The sequence below is a fragment of the Balaenoptera musculus genome, chromosome 19, assembly GCF_009873245.2.
Source record: "Balaenoptera musculus isolate JJ_BM4_2016_0621 chromosome 19, mBalMus1.pri.v3, whole genome shotgun sequence".
In the NCBI taxonomy this organism is placed as follows: domain Eukaryota; kingdom Metazoa; phylum Chordata; class Mammalia; order Artiodactyla; family Balaenopteridae; genus Balaenoptera; species Balaenoptera musculus.
In genome coordinates this window covers 3381033-3394883 of record NC_045803.1, presented here as the reverse complement: position 1 = coordinate 3394883, position 13851 = coordinate 3381033, and the positions used below count along the sequence as shown (strand labels likewise).

At 60.9% G+C, this 13851-nt stretch overlaps 1 protein-coding gene across 6 annotated transcripts in view; it reads right to left on the bottom strand.

Annotated features, from left to right (window-relative positions):
- PPP6R1 (protein phosphatase 6 regulatory subunit 1) overlaps window positions 1-13332 on the bottom strand; it is a 29174-nt gene extending 15842 nt beyond the window's left edge. For all 6 annotated transcript variants that reach the window (XM_036834450.1, XM_036834456.1, XM_036834453.1 and 3 more), the window contains exon 1: window positions 12801-13332. The gene's annotated coding sequence lies outside the window, so the exon portion shown is untranslated. The remainder of the gene's footprint in view (window positions 1-12800) is intronic.
- Between the last annotated feature and the right edge of the window lie 519 nt (window positions 13333-13851).

The window sequence follows — 13851 nt, the reverse complement described above, 5'->3', positions numbered from 1 at the left end:
TGCCGGGACCGCCCCCTTAGCCCTGCACCCCACCCCACTCGGGACGCTTTTCTGAAACACAAACGTGAGCACCTCATGCTTGCTCCCCCCAGGAGACCCTGAGGTGGCTCCCCCGTCTCCGCACGAAGACCCCGAGGGCCCCTGACCGTCTCCTGGCGCTGCGCACCCAGGACCTCCTGCTCGTCAGCACTCACCGTCCCAGTCCTGCCTGAGTACGTGCACCAGGCTCTCTCACACCCGCCACCCCCTCGGCCGACCCACCTCCATGTGTGCGCCGAGCCCAGGCCACGTCCCCTGGTACCACCCCGGCCCCGAGCAAGCTCCGGCCTGGCTGCTCACATGTCGCCCCGCGACTGCCCTTTCAGGGCGCATCTCCTCCAGAGCCTGCAGCCCCGAGGAGCCTCCTGTGTGACGTCACTGCCTCCAGCCCTAGGCCTCCGGGTCTGCGGGAATGGGGGCATTCTGCCGACAACACACCGGACACGTGAAGTGGACAACCACGTTAGCTGCACCCCCGACACCGTTCCCAGGCCCACACAGCCATTATCTCAATCTACCCTCACAACCGCCCCCAACGAAGGAAACGATGGCCCCATTTTACAGGTGAGGAAACTGAGGTGCACCGAGGTCGGGGGGCTGGTGAACTGTGGAGATGGCACCCAAACCCCAGGAGGTAATTTCTCGGGGTGCAGGGCCTCATCCCATTCACTGGTGCCCAGCCACTGCCAATGAACACTCACAAAACAAGTGAGTGAGCTCAGGCCCAAGGTGGTTGCCCACACTGGCTCTGCCCTGGCTACGGCCTTCCCTATCCTGGCTCTCACCAGCTGACACCCTCAGGGAGCTGAAGACCAGCTCTTTCCCGGTCTCTGTGGGGCTTAGCGAAACGCTAAGCTGCAAGTCTAGCACTTACTCAGTGGGCATCTCAGAGTTCAGGGAGGAAGGCTAGGCCAGGTCCCTCACAGCCTGTACAGCCCTTACGCTGAATGTGCCCTGATAGGATGGTGGACAACGCAGAGAGAACCTTCCTTGCTGGGCTGCTGTGAGCACCCTGGACAGCACCTAGCACGGTACCTGGCATGCGATATGTGCTCAGAAACATTGACTGAAAGACACCCCAAGGTTTCCCACGGACCCTGCTCCTGAGGCAGGAAGCTGACCTACCTGTCAGGGCATCAGTAAAGGGACCCGCTCCCACCCTGTCTCCCCCAGCCACACTCAGAGGCTCCCTATAAACCACAGTCACAGGTCGGGTGGGGTGGGGTGGGGGTGACCACCAGGGCAGGCAGGCTGGGGATGGGAGGAAGGAGAGTGGGCTGAACCCGGTGCCGAACGTGGGTCCCTGTGTCGGAGTGAGGACCACTGCTCCAAAAGGAAATCAAGGCAGCGCCCCCGGCTCTGCAAGTGCTCAGAGACCTGCCTTTGCACAAGGGCAATTCCCCACTTCTGCCCAGTTCCCAGACCTCTGAGGGACCCTTCCACCGTCCTCTTCACTTCAAGAGACAGCCGGGCCTGAATGGGTTTCCTGAGCTGGGTGGACCTGGGACCAGAATCACTTCAAGGGGCAGCCACTGCTGGGCCCAAGGGACAAGGAGCTCGCCACGGCGAGAACACCACCTCTTTCTACAACACAGACTTGTGCGGCGATAAGGAGACCAGAGAGGTCAAAAGGCCACCCAGGTGGCATGAACAAAGCCAATCACCAAAGACTACATCGTATATTTCCATTTACATGAAACATCCAGAAATGGCAAATCCATAGAGACAGAAAGCGGATTAGTGGTTTTCAGGAGCTGGTGGACATGGGTTGGTGGCGGGGGGGGGGAAGAACTGCTAGCGGTTATGGGGTTTCCTTTTGGGAAAAGGATGTTCTAAAAAAAAAAGTTCTAAAATCAATTGTATACAACTTTGTCAACGATACCTCAATTTTAAAAATCCATTGTAGGACTTCCCTGGTGGCGCAGTGGTTAAGAATCCACCTGCCAATGCAGGGGACACGGGTTCGAGCCCTGGTCCAGGAAGATCCCACATGCTGCGGAGCAACTAAGCCCGTGCGCCACAACTACCGAAGCCCGCGCGCTCTAGGGCCTGTGTGCCGCAACTACAGAGCCCGCGCGCCTAGAGCCCGTGCTCCGCAACAAGAGAAGCCACCGCAATGAGAAGCCCATGCACCGCAAGGAAGAGTAGCCCCCACTCGCCACAACTAGAGAAAGCCCGCGCACAGCAATGAAGACCCAAGGCAGCCAAAAAAAAAAAAAAAAAAAAAAGAAATAAATGGTTAAGCCACAAAATGTCTGGATTAGGATATACTGTCAAAATGGGAAGGAATAAAAAAGTCTATAATAGTCATTAAAATTTGAAAAAAAAATCCATTGTGGTGACTGATGGTTGCACAACTCTGAATAGACCAGAAACTGTTGAATTGTGCACTTTAAATGAATAAGTCATATATGGTGTATGAATTACATCTCAACAAAAAAACCGTTATCAAAAACAAACAAAACCAAAGCTGCCTGAGGCTGCTGTGACAGGGCCAGGCCTTGGCCTTGCTCTGCATCCAAGACACCCCGAGCTGACAAGCCGCCAGGCCAGAGCCTAGGCTGAGGCGTGAAGGCTCCGCCTCGGGAGCGCACCCAGGTCCCCCCCGCCACCCTCACTGCCAACGCTGCCCCTGAGCTAAGCAGGCCCCCCAGAGCTGGGGGACAGGGCCCTGCCGACCCCTTCCGAGAACCTGTGCACCTGCACGGCACTGTATCTCTCATCAGGACGCCTAGGTACAGCACTGTTATTATTCCCATTTGATAGCTGAGGAGATGGGGACCCGCAGGGGTCGAGCCACAGCAGAACCAGAGCTCAGCGCCCTCTCCAGAGCACAGGAGGAAATTCTCAAGGCTGAGGCACGCCCACACACTTCCAAAGCATCTGGAGACACGGCACAGGCTACGCTCCTCCCACCCCACCCCTCCCACCTGCTTCGGACAGCAGGTAGGACTTCCCTCCCAAAGCTGGCTTGCCAGAGAACAGAGAACGGAGAACGGAGGGCGGGTGCGGTGCGGAGGGCTGGGGGGTGTGGACTCCAGCAGCCTCAGAAACCAGGGGGCCCCTTAACTCTCAGAACCTCAGGTCCCTCCTCCGAAAATCAGAGGAGGCTGCAAAGATCAGAGGCAGTCGGGTGGTAGTCGGTATCCCACAAACATCAGGTCTCAAGCTCTACGCAGAACGGAGATGCAGACACAGGAGAAGTGGAAAAAAGAAAACAGAAAAAAGAGAAAAACACTTTCCCCCGCCACAAACTCTCAATTCACTCTAGCCTCAAGTCCTGACAGTCAATCCCACCTTCCACTTAATGGAACTCCCTGGAGGAAGCTCTGGGAACTGGACAGGAGAGGCGGGTTTCGTTCTTTCTCTCTAAGGGGGTGAACGTGGGCCAGGCACTTGGCATCCAAATGCCTTGTTTCCTCATCTGTGAAATGAGGGCACAGCCATCGGGAAGGGCCATTTCATGAGAACAGCTGGGTCAGCCCAGTGGTCCTGATAGAGCAGGTGCTCAGCAGGTGTTGGCCTTTCCTATCTGTCCCTGAGGCCAGGCCAGAGCCTGGACACTTCTGAGCAGGAGGGAAGGAACAGCCACTACCCAGGGTGACGGCGCTAAAAACAGAAGACCTGAGGAAATGCCCCATTTGCCTGAGTGACCGAGGTCACTCAAGTGCTCTGGTGGGCGCCATACACCCCGCCACCCCCACTCTTTGCAACTTTTAGCGAACTTCAAGAAAACGGAAGTGACTACCTACTGGTTTTTAGCGACCGTTTGAAAACCATGGCTCTGGCTGCAAACGGAAGAAGGGGAAACTGTAAATGAGAAAGGAAGCCATTAAAAACGAAAACTACCTCTCCCTCTGCCAGCTCTGCACCATCGCCCCGGGTTTCCTGCTTTGCTGCGTTGCGCTCAGGCCTCCGACACCTGCTGCCCCCCTCGGGAGCCTGCCAGCCCCTGGCCCTGCCTGGGCTCAGATAGCGCCCGACTGCAGCTCCCAGAGGGCGTCCCCACTGCCGCTGCTGCCACCGTCCGACACAGCCCCGCCTGCCAGGGAGCCCGTGGGCTGAGCCTTTATCTGCCACCCCTTTCTCGCCTGCCCTGGCCCTGAAGCACCCGGAAGTGGAGGTCAAGTGTGAAGAGGCCTCTGGGAGGGCCTTGGGGCGGCCACCTGAGATGCCCCGAGGCTCAGCAGAGACCCCAACATTGGGAGAGGCCATCTCAGGCCTGCTGCCGCTGCTGCCCTCAGCCACCACAGGCCAACAGGCCCCTAAAGAGACAGCGGCCAGGCGAGCCGCAGGAGGGGAGAACCTGCTGCTGGCTTGGCCAGCCCCCAGCCCCTGGCAGGGCCCAGCAGCTCAGAGGACAGCGAGACCACCACCCTCTAACTGCCCCCCGTCCGTCAGCTCTCAGCCAAATCTGAAATGAAATGGGGGTGGGGGACTTCCAATTCCCGGAAGGGGACAATGGATAACAGCAGGACCCAGCACAGACCCAGCAAGGTAAGCAGCGGGACATCCATTTGGAAGTAGGGGCCACAGAGGCCAGAGGAGAGGGACCTGGCCAAGGCCACACGGGACGATGGGCTGGGGCTTTCCTGTGGCTCATCCTTCCCATGGGGGGCTGGGGGGGTGGGGAGGCAGCAGTTAGGGGCACCACCTCCCCCTCTGGCCCTAGATCACACCTGCCCAGGGGAGGTGGCGGCTCTGGTCCAACCCTAGAGGATGGAACAATTAGGAAACAGAAGAGAATGCGATACCCAGCCAAGGACTGAGGAGGGGCCCGAAAGCTCCCATTCAGTGCCATCTCCTGGATAGGTCATGGGTTCAAAGCGGAAAAGAGCAACGAATAGATTTTGAAATAGCTCTTGGAAAACAGAGGGCAGGAGTGAGTGTTATAGGGTGATCCAAAGTCAGAAAGGCCTGAGTTCCAATCCGCCTCTCCAAACTCCAATCTCTGGGGCCTTAGACCAGGGACCTCAGTCTCTTCCCTGAGAGACACCTCACGGTCACTGTAAGACGGCACTTCCCATGGGAAGATCCACAAAACCGGTGTTCAGGGGGAAACCATGGTTCAGCCTGGAAAGGAAGGTGTGTCCCCACCCCCCAGGTACTGAGCCTGCCCAAGCTCCCTTTAGGAGGCCGGCAGTGCGGGGAAGGCTTCTCGTTTCCACCAAGGCGTCCAGGCCTCTCTCACCTCATCTCTTGCTGCAACCCGCATGGCGCTCAACACTCCCGCCACACCTGACTGCTCGGCTGCTCCCTCTGCCTTCCCTCCAGCTCTCTGGGCCTGACTAGCCAGCTCCTCGCGGGTCCTTCAGGCTTCGGCACAGACACCACTTCCTCCAGGAAGCCTCCCCTGACTGCGTTAGAGGCCTTCTCCACACTTGCACAGCTCCCGCGGTCACACTACGATGGCATCTGAGCGCTCTGCGACAGGACTTGCCTGTTCGGTCGCCTGCCTCCCGCAGCAAGATGCCAGTTTCCCGGGACCTAGCATAAGGCCAAGCCCACAGCTAGAGATACTTCTCCTCTTCTTTAATTTATTTTATTTAAGTCTAGTTGATTTACAATGTTGTATTAATTTCTGCCGTACGGCAAAGTGACTCAGTTATACATACATACACATTCTGCTTCATATTCTTTCCCATTATGGTTTATCCCAGGATACTGAATATAGTTCCCTGTGTTATACAATAGGGCCTTGTTGTTTTAGAGATACTTCTTGAACTGATGAAAACTGGAGTCCAGAGGGGAAAGGTGACCTGCTATGGTCACTTGGCCATGGATCCTGAAAAAACATTGGGTGGGTGGGTGGGTGGGTTGGGGGGAGACCAGCAGATTCTCCTTTACTGGAAAGAAACAGTAGGTATCCCAACAAAACTAACTACCAAAAACACAAAAGTAAATGAAAGTACACAACTCAGAACACACAGCCGAGCTCACAGTAGCAAGAAAGCAAACAAGCCACAACGATACAACACCCAAGCAAGAAAGCAGAGTTCGTCCACTGCAGCACTACTGACAGCTGGGCTGGAAAACACCGTGCTGTGGGGGGCTGTCCTCTGCGCTGGAGGAGCTCGAGCATCCCCGGCCTCCACCCACGAGATGCCAGTAGCATCCCGAGCGGTAACAACTAAAAACGTCTCCCACCGGCAGTAAACGTCCCCTGGGGGATACCATCGCCCCACCCCCCCAGTCGAGAACCACTGCAATGGATAACCCCCAACTAAATAATAACGCTGGTGCACTTCCTGTGCCTTGCTTTCCGCTACAGGCTTCTACAAACAGCACGCTGAACCCCCAGAACCACCCTACGCGGAGAGCACTGATGTCAGTGCCACTCTACACCCCACTGAAGTTTCTTCTTTACAACTCTGAAGCCCGTCCCACACCTGACAACACATCTTCCTTTCCAGAAACATCCTGCCTTTCAGGCTGGTGGCACCGGTAACGACCGTGTCCTCAGCACTGACGTACAGGTACGTAAAACATCCAGCAAGAAAGACCCTGACCGGGTCACGTTCCGGGGCCTGGACAAGCAGCCCGCCCACGGGGCTCCGCCCGCGCTCCCAGCACATCTGCACCGCCGGCGCGCAGGACTCCTGGGTTCCCACCGTCACACGTGCGCGCGTGCTGCTCCTTCCGCACGCAAGGCCCTGCTTCCCGCTTTCCACCTGTCAACTCCTACTCATCCTTCCTAGACAGAAACGCCACCCGCTGAGCCGGTCCCGCCAGTCCCCCTGCTCCGCGGCCTCCACAACCCCCTGGGTTACCTCGGTCACTAGGCCAGCCACTGCGACCGTCCGGCTCCGCCTCTGCTTCCCCCGGGCAGGGCCTGGGCCGGCCCCCACCCCCCCCCCCCTGCCCGCAGCCGGCCTCCCCTCACAGGAAGGGGACGGAGTGGAGGGGCGGCCGCTCCACGGATCTGGCTCCCTGGCCTCCTCGCAGCCCGAGACAGCCGGGCGGGGAGCCACGGTCGGGGCGAAGGGAGAGCCCCACTAGCCTAGTTCCCCGAGCCCAGGGTGGGAGGCAGAGCCGAGTCTACGAACTACGAAGCAGGCATCGGGAAGGGGGGGGAGGCAGAGAGAGGGAGGGCAAGGGGTGTCCTGCGGAAGGGTCCGAGGGGGCGTGGGCCAGAGGGGAAGAGAGTGGGGGTGGAAGCCCAGGGGCTTAGGGGGGTCAGAGGCGGAAGACACTGAAAAACTACAGGGGGCTCCCGTGGAATCACAGGTGAGGTGGGGGAGGCAGGACACGAGGTGAGGGAGGGGAATGTGGAAAAAAGAGACACTGAGGCAGGGGGATGGGCCTGAGAGGGGAAGGAAGGGTGGTCTGGAGGGGGAGAGACTAGGAGACTTGGGGGGCTGATGGGGAGAGACACTAGGAGACTTGGGGGACTGAGAGGGAGAGAGACAGGAGACTTGGGGGGGCTGAGAGGGAGAGACAGAGACTTGGGGGGCTGAGGTGGAGAGAGACAGGAGACTTGGGGGACTGAGGGGGAGAGAGACAGGAGACTTGGGGGGGCTGAGAGGGAGAGAGACAGAGACTTGGGGGACTGAGGGGGAGAGAGACATGAGACTGGCTAGGGAGAGAACAGGAGAATTGGGGGCTGAGAGGGAGAGAGACAGGAGACTTGGGGGGGCTGATGGGGGAGAGAGCACTAGGAGACTTGGGGACTGAGGGAGGAATGAGAGAAGGAGACTAGGAGACTTGGGGGGCTGAGAGGGAGAGAGACAGGGACCTTGGGGGCTCATGGGGAGAGAGACTAGAGACTTGGGGGGCTGATGGGGGAGAGCAGGAGACCTTTGGGGGGCTGAGAGGGAGAGAGACAGAGACTGGGGGGCTGAGGGGGAGAGAGACAGGAGACTTGGGGGACTGAGGGGGGAGAGAGACAGGAGACTTGGGGGCTGAGAGGGAGAGAGACAGGAGACTTGGGGGACTGAGGGGGAGAGAGACAGGAGACTTGGGGGGCTTGAGGGGGAGAGAGACAGGAGACTTGGGGGGGCTGATGGGGAGAGACACTAGGAGACTTGGGGGCTGAGAGGGAGAGAGACAGAGAACTTGGGGGGCTGAGAGGGATAGAGACGGAGACGTGGGGGGCTGAGGGGGAGAGAGACAGGATACTTGGGGGCTGAGGGGGAGAGACAGGAGACTTGGGGGGCTGATGGGGGAGAGACACTAGGAGACTTGGGGGCTGAGAGGGAGAGAGACAGGAGACTTGGGGGGCTGAGAGGGAGAGAGACAGGAGACTTGGGGGCTGAGGGGGAGAGACTAGGAGACTTGGGGGGCTGAGAGGGAGAGACAGGAGACTTGGGGGGCTGAGAGGGAGAGAGACAGGAGACTTGGGGGGCTGAGAGGGAGAGAGACAGGAGACTTGGGGGACTGAGAGGGAGAGAGACAGGAGACTTGGGGGGCTGAGAGGGAGAGAGACAGGAGACTTGGGGGACTGAGGGGGAGAGAGACAGGAGACTTGGGGGGCTGAGAGGGAGAGAGACAGGAGACTTGGGGGGCTGAGAGGGAGAGAGACAGGAGACTTGGGGGACTGAGAGGGAGAGAGACAGGAGACTTGGGGGACTGAGGGGGAGAGAGGAGACTTGGGGGACTGAGGGGGAGAGAGACAGGAGACTTGGGGGGCTGAGAGGGAGAGAGACAGGAGACTTGGGGGGCTGAGAGGGAGAGAGACAGGAGACTTGGGGGCTGAGAGGGAGAGAGACAGGAGACTTGGGGGGCTGAGAGGGAGAGAGACAGGAGACTTGGGGGGCTGAGGGGGAGAGAGACAGGAGACTTGGGGGACTGAGGGGGAGAGAGACAGGAGACTTGGGGGACTGAGGGGGAGAGAGACAGGAGACTTGGGGGGCTGGGGGAGAGAGACTAGGAGACTTGGGGGGCTGAGGGGGAGAGAGACAGGAGACTTGAGGGGGCTGAGGGGGAGAGAGACAGGAGACTTGGGGGGCTGAGAGGGAGAGAGACAGGAGACTTGGGGGGCTGAGAGGGAGAGAGACAGGAGACTTGGGGGACTGAGAGGGAGAGAGACAGGAGACTTGGGGGACTGAGAGGGAGAGAGACAGGAGACTTGGGGGGCTGAGGGGGAGAGAGACAGGAGACTTGGGGGGCTGGGGGAGAGAGACTAGGAGACTTGGGGGGCTGAGGGGGAGAGAGACAGGAGACTTGAGGGGCTGAGGGGGAGAGAGACAGGAGACTTGGGGGGCTGAGAGGGAGAGAGACAGGAGACTTGGGGGGCTGAGAGGGAGAGAGACAGGAGACTTGGGGGGCTGAGAGGGAGAGAGACAGGAGACTTGAGGGGCTGAGGGGGAGAGAGACAGGAGACTTGGGGGGCTGGGGGAGAGAGACTAGGAGACTTGGGGGGCTGAGGGGGAGAGAGACAGGAGACTTGAGGGGCTGAGAGGGAGAGAGACAGGAGACTTGGGGGGCTGAGAGGGAGAGAGACAGGAGACTTGGGGGACTGAGGGGGAGAGAGGAGACTTGGGGGACTGAGGGGGAGAGAGACAGGAGACTTGGGGGGCTGATGGGGAGAGACAGGAGACTTGGGGGGCTGAGAGGGAGAGAGACAGGAGACTTGGGGGGCTGAGAGGGAGAGAGACAGGAGACTTGGGGGGCTGAGAGGGAGAGAGACAGGAGACTTGGGGGGCTGATGGGGAGAGACACTAGGAGACTTGGGGGGGCTGAGAGGGAGAGAGACAGGAGACTTGGGGGGCTGAGGGGGAGAGAGACAGGAGACTTGGGGGGCTGAGAGAGAGAGAGACAGGAGACTTGGGGGGCTGGGGGGGAGAGACTAGGAGACTTGGGGGGCTGAGGGGGAGAGAGACAGGAGACTTGAGGGGCTGAGAGGGAGAGAGACAGGAGACTTGGGGGGCTGGGGGAGAGAGACTAGGAGACTTGGGGGGCTGAGGGGGAGAGAGACAGGAGACTTGGGGGGCTGAGAGGGAGAGAGACAGGAGACTTGGGGGGCTGAGAGGGAGAGAGACAGGAGACTTGGGGGACTGAGGGGGAGAGAGACAGGAGACTTGGGGGGCTGGGGGAGAGAGACTAGGAGACTTGGGGGGCTGAGGGGGAGAGAGACAGGAGACTTGGGGGGCTGAGGGGGAGAGAGACAGGAGACTTGGGGGGCTGAGAGAGAGAGAGACAGGAGACTTGGGGGGCTGAGGGGGAGAGAGACAGGAGACTTGAGGGGCTGAGAGGGAGAGAGACAGGAGACTTGGGGGGCTGGGGGAGAGAGACTAGGAGACTTGGGGGCTGAGGGGGAGAGAGACAGGAGACTTGGGGGGCTGAGAGGGAGAGAGACAGGAGACTTGGGGGGCTGAGGGGGGAGAGAGACAGGAGACTTGGGGGGCTGAGAGGGAGAGAGACAGGAGACTTGGGGGGCTGAGGGGGAGAGAGACAGGAGACTTGGGGGGCTGAGAGGGAGAGAGACAGGAGACTTGGGGGGCTGAGGGGGAGAGAGACAGGAGACTTGGGGGACTGAGGGGGAGAGAGACAGGAGACTTGGGGGGCTGGGGGAGAGAGACTAGGAGACTTGGGGGGCTGAGGGGGAGAGAGACAGGAGACTTGGGGGGCTGAGAGAGAGAGAGACAGGAGACTTGGGGGGCTGGGGGGAGAGACTAGGAGACTTGGGGGGGCTGAGGGGGAGAGAGACAGGAGACTTGGGGGGCTGGGGGAGAGAGACTAGGAGACTTGGGGGGCTGAGGGGGAGAGAGACAGGAGACTTGGGGGGCTGAGAGGGAGAGAGACAGGAGACTTGGGGGGACTGAGGGGGAGAGAGACAGGAGACTTGGGGGGCTGGGGGAGAGAGACTAGGAGACTTGGGGGGCTGAGGGGGAGAGAGACAGGAGACTTGGGGGACTGAGGGGGAGAGAGACAGGAGACTTGGGGGGCTGAGAGGGAGAGAGACAGGAGACTTGGGGGGCTGAGGGGGAGAGAGACAGGAGACTTGGGGGACTGAGGGGGAGAGAGACAGGAGACTTGGGGGGCTGGGGGAGAGAGACTAGGAGACTTGGGGGGCTGAGGGGGAGAGAGACAGGAGACTTGGGGGGGCTGAGGGGGAGAGAGACAGGAGACTTGGGGGGCTGAGGGGGAGAGAGACAGGAGACTTGGGGGGCTGAGAGGGAGAGAGACAGGAGACTTGGGGGGCTGAGGGGGAGAGAGACAGGAGACTTGGGGGACTGAGGGGGAGAGAGACAGGAGACTTGGGGGGCTGAGAGGGAGAGAGACAGGAGACTTGGGGGGCTGAGGGGGAGAGAGACAGGAGACTTGAGGGGCTGAGGGGGAGAGAGACAGGAGACTTGGGGGCTGAGGGGGAGAGAGACAGGAGACTTGGGGGCTGAGGGGGAGAGAGACAGGAGACTTGGGGGGCTGAGGGGGAGAGAGACAGGAGACTTGGGGGGCTGAGGGGGAGAGAGACAGGAGACTTGGGGGGCTGAGGGGGAGAGAGACAGGAGACTTGAGGGGCTGAGGGGGAGAGAGACAGGAGACTTGGGGGGCTGAGGGGGAGAGAGACAGGAGACTTGGGGGGCTGAGAGGGAGAGAGACTAGGAGACTTGGGGGGCTGAGGGGGAGAGAGACAGGAGACTTGGGGGACTGAGAGGGAGAGAGACAGGAGACTTGGGGGACTGAGAGGGAGAGAGACAGGAGACTTGGGGGACTGAGGGGGAGAGAGGAGACTTGGGGGACTGAGGGGGAGAGAGACAGGAGACTTGGGGGGCTGAGAGGGAGAGAGACAGGAGACTTGGGGGGCTGAGGGGGAGAGAGACAGGAGACTTGGGGGGCTGAGGGGGAGAGAGACAGGAGACTAGGGGGGGCTGAAGGGGAGAGACTAAGAGACTTGGGGGGCTGAGAGGGAGAGAGATAGGAGACTTGGGGGGCTGAGAGGGAGAGAGACAGGAGACTTGGGGGACTGAGGGGGAGAGAGACAGGAGACTTGGGGGGCTGAGGGGGAGAGAGACAGGAGACTTGGGGGGCTGAGGGGGAGAGAGACAGGAGACTTGGGGGGCTGAGGGGGAGAGAGACAGGAGACTTGGGGGACTGAGGGGGAGAGAGACAGGAGACTTGGGGGGCTGAAGGGGAGTGACTAGGAGACCTGGGGGGCTGGGGGGAGAGACACTAGGAGACTTGGGGGGCTGAGAGGGAGAGAGATAGGAGACTGGGGGGCTGAGAGGGAGAAGGATAGGAGACTAGGGGGGCTGAAGGGGAGAGACTAAGAGACTTGGGGGGCTGGGGGAGAGACACTAGGAGACTTGGGGGAATGAGAGGGAGAGAGACTAGGAGACTTGGGGGGCTGAGAGGAAGAGACACTAGGAGACTTGGGGGGCTGAGAGGGAGAGAGACTAGGAGACTTGGGGGCTGAGAGGGAGAGAGATAGGAGACTAGGGGGGCTGAAGGGGAGAGACTAAGAGACTTGGGGGGCTGGGGGAGAGAGAGATAGAAGACTTGGGGGGCTGAAGGGGAGAGACTAAGAGACTTGGGGGGCTGGGGGAGAGAGACAGAAGACTTGGGGGGCTGAAGGGGAGAGACAGGAGACTTGGGGGCCTGGGGGAGAGAGACAGGAGACTAGGGCGGCTTGGGGGAGAGACTAGGAGACCTGGGACGCTGAAAGGGAGAGACCGGGGGTGGGGAACCCCCACGGACGAGGGACAGGGTCCGAAGGGAAAGGGGTGAAGAAACTCGAGGGATACCTGGGCGGGGCACTCGGGGGAGGGGAGGGTGACTCGGGTGCTTGGACTGCGGGGAGACTCCCGGTACGGCCCGCTCACCTGCGCGGGGGGGCGGCGGCTCCTCGCACTCGGGGCTCATCGGGGCGCCCCCCCCGCCCCGCCGCCGGCGGCTCCGGCCCCTCCTCAGGGAGCCGGTATGTGGGGGCGGGGGGCGGCGGCGGGGTCTCGCCCTGGCGCCGGGGCTCGCGCACGCGTCTCGGGCCTAGGAAGGGGGCCCTCGCGCGCCGAGTTCCAGAGTTTCAGGGGCTAGCGCCGGTCGGCCGGGGCGGGGGTCCGGGGCCCGCGGGCGAGGTGTCTGAGGGAGGTTGGCGGGGTCGCGAGGCCCGCGTAGGCCCTCAGCTGGGCAGTCGCCCCGGTTTCCCCGGCCCGGCGCGCCCCGCGGAAAAGCAAGGGCCGGTCACAGAAGGCGTCCTACTCCGCAGTCAGAACAGGCCGCAGTGCTGAGCAACGGCTGGCGGAAGCCGAGGCCCACTTCCTCCACCGCCCCCTTCCCCACACCGGCGAGACTCCCGGGCTTCGCAGTCGGCTTCAGGGCCTCAGATGCCCGGCTCCGTCCGCCACTATCCCACAATCCCCCGAGTACGGAGGCACGCAGGAAGCCCCGCCCTCCTGCCGCCGACTCGGTGCGCAGGTGTGCGGAGGCCACGCGCCCGAGCCCTACAGTGCGCATGCGCGCTGGGCCAGCTGCTGCGGACCACGCCCAGCTAGAATAACTCCGCCGCAGAAGTGCTTGCGCCGCTTTGTGCCAACGGTCTCTCCCTGAGTAAACCCAGGCAACCCAGTGCGCAGGCCCCATTGCACACTAGGGCATCGTTTCTCTGCGACTCCGTTCCAAAGGTCCACAGGAAATCCTGCTCCTGAATTTCTCTATCCCCTCGCTCCCTTTGGAAATCCACTTGCTCTTCTGTCTCCTCCAATCACATTTCTGCTTCGGCTCCAGGGTCGGCTCCTGAGCAATCCATCTCGGGTTTTCTCTCCAACCCCGGCCAAGAGTTTTTTGTCCCGCTGCGATCTTTCTCGAAGCCTTCCTCCTCTGTGCCTTGGGCTGACTTCAGTCCCACTTCTAGGCCTTTGCCCCGGCCGTGTCTTT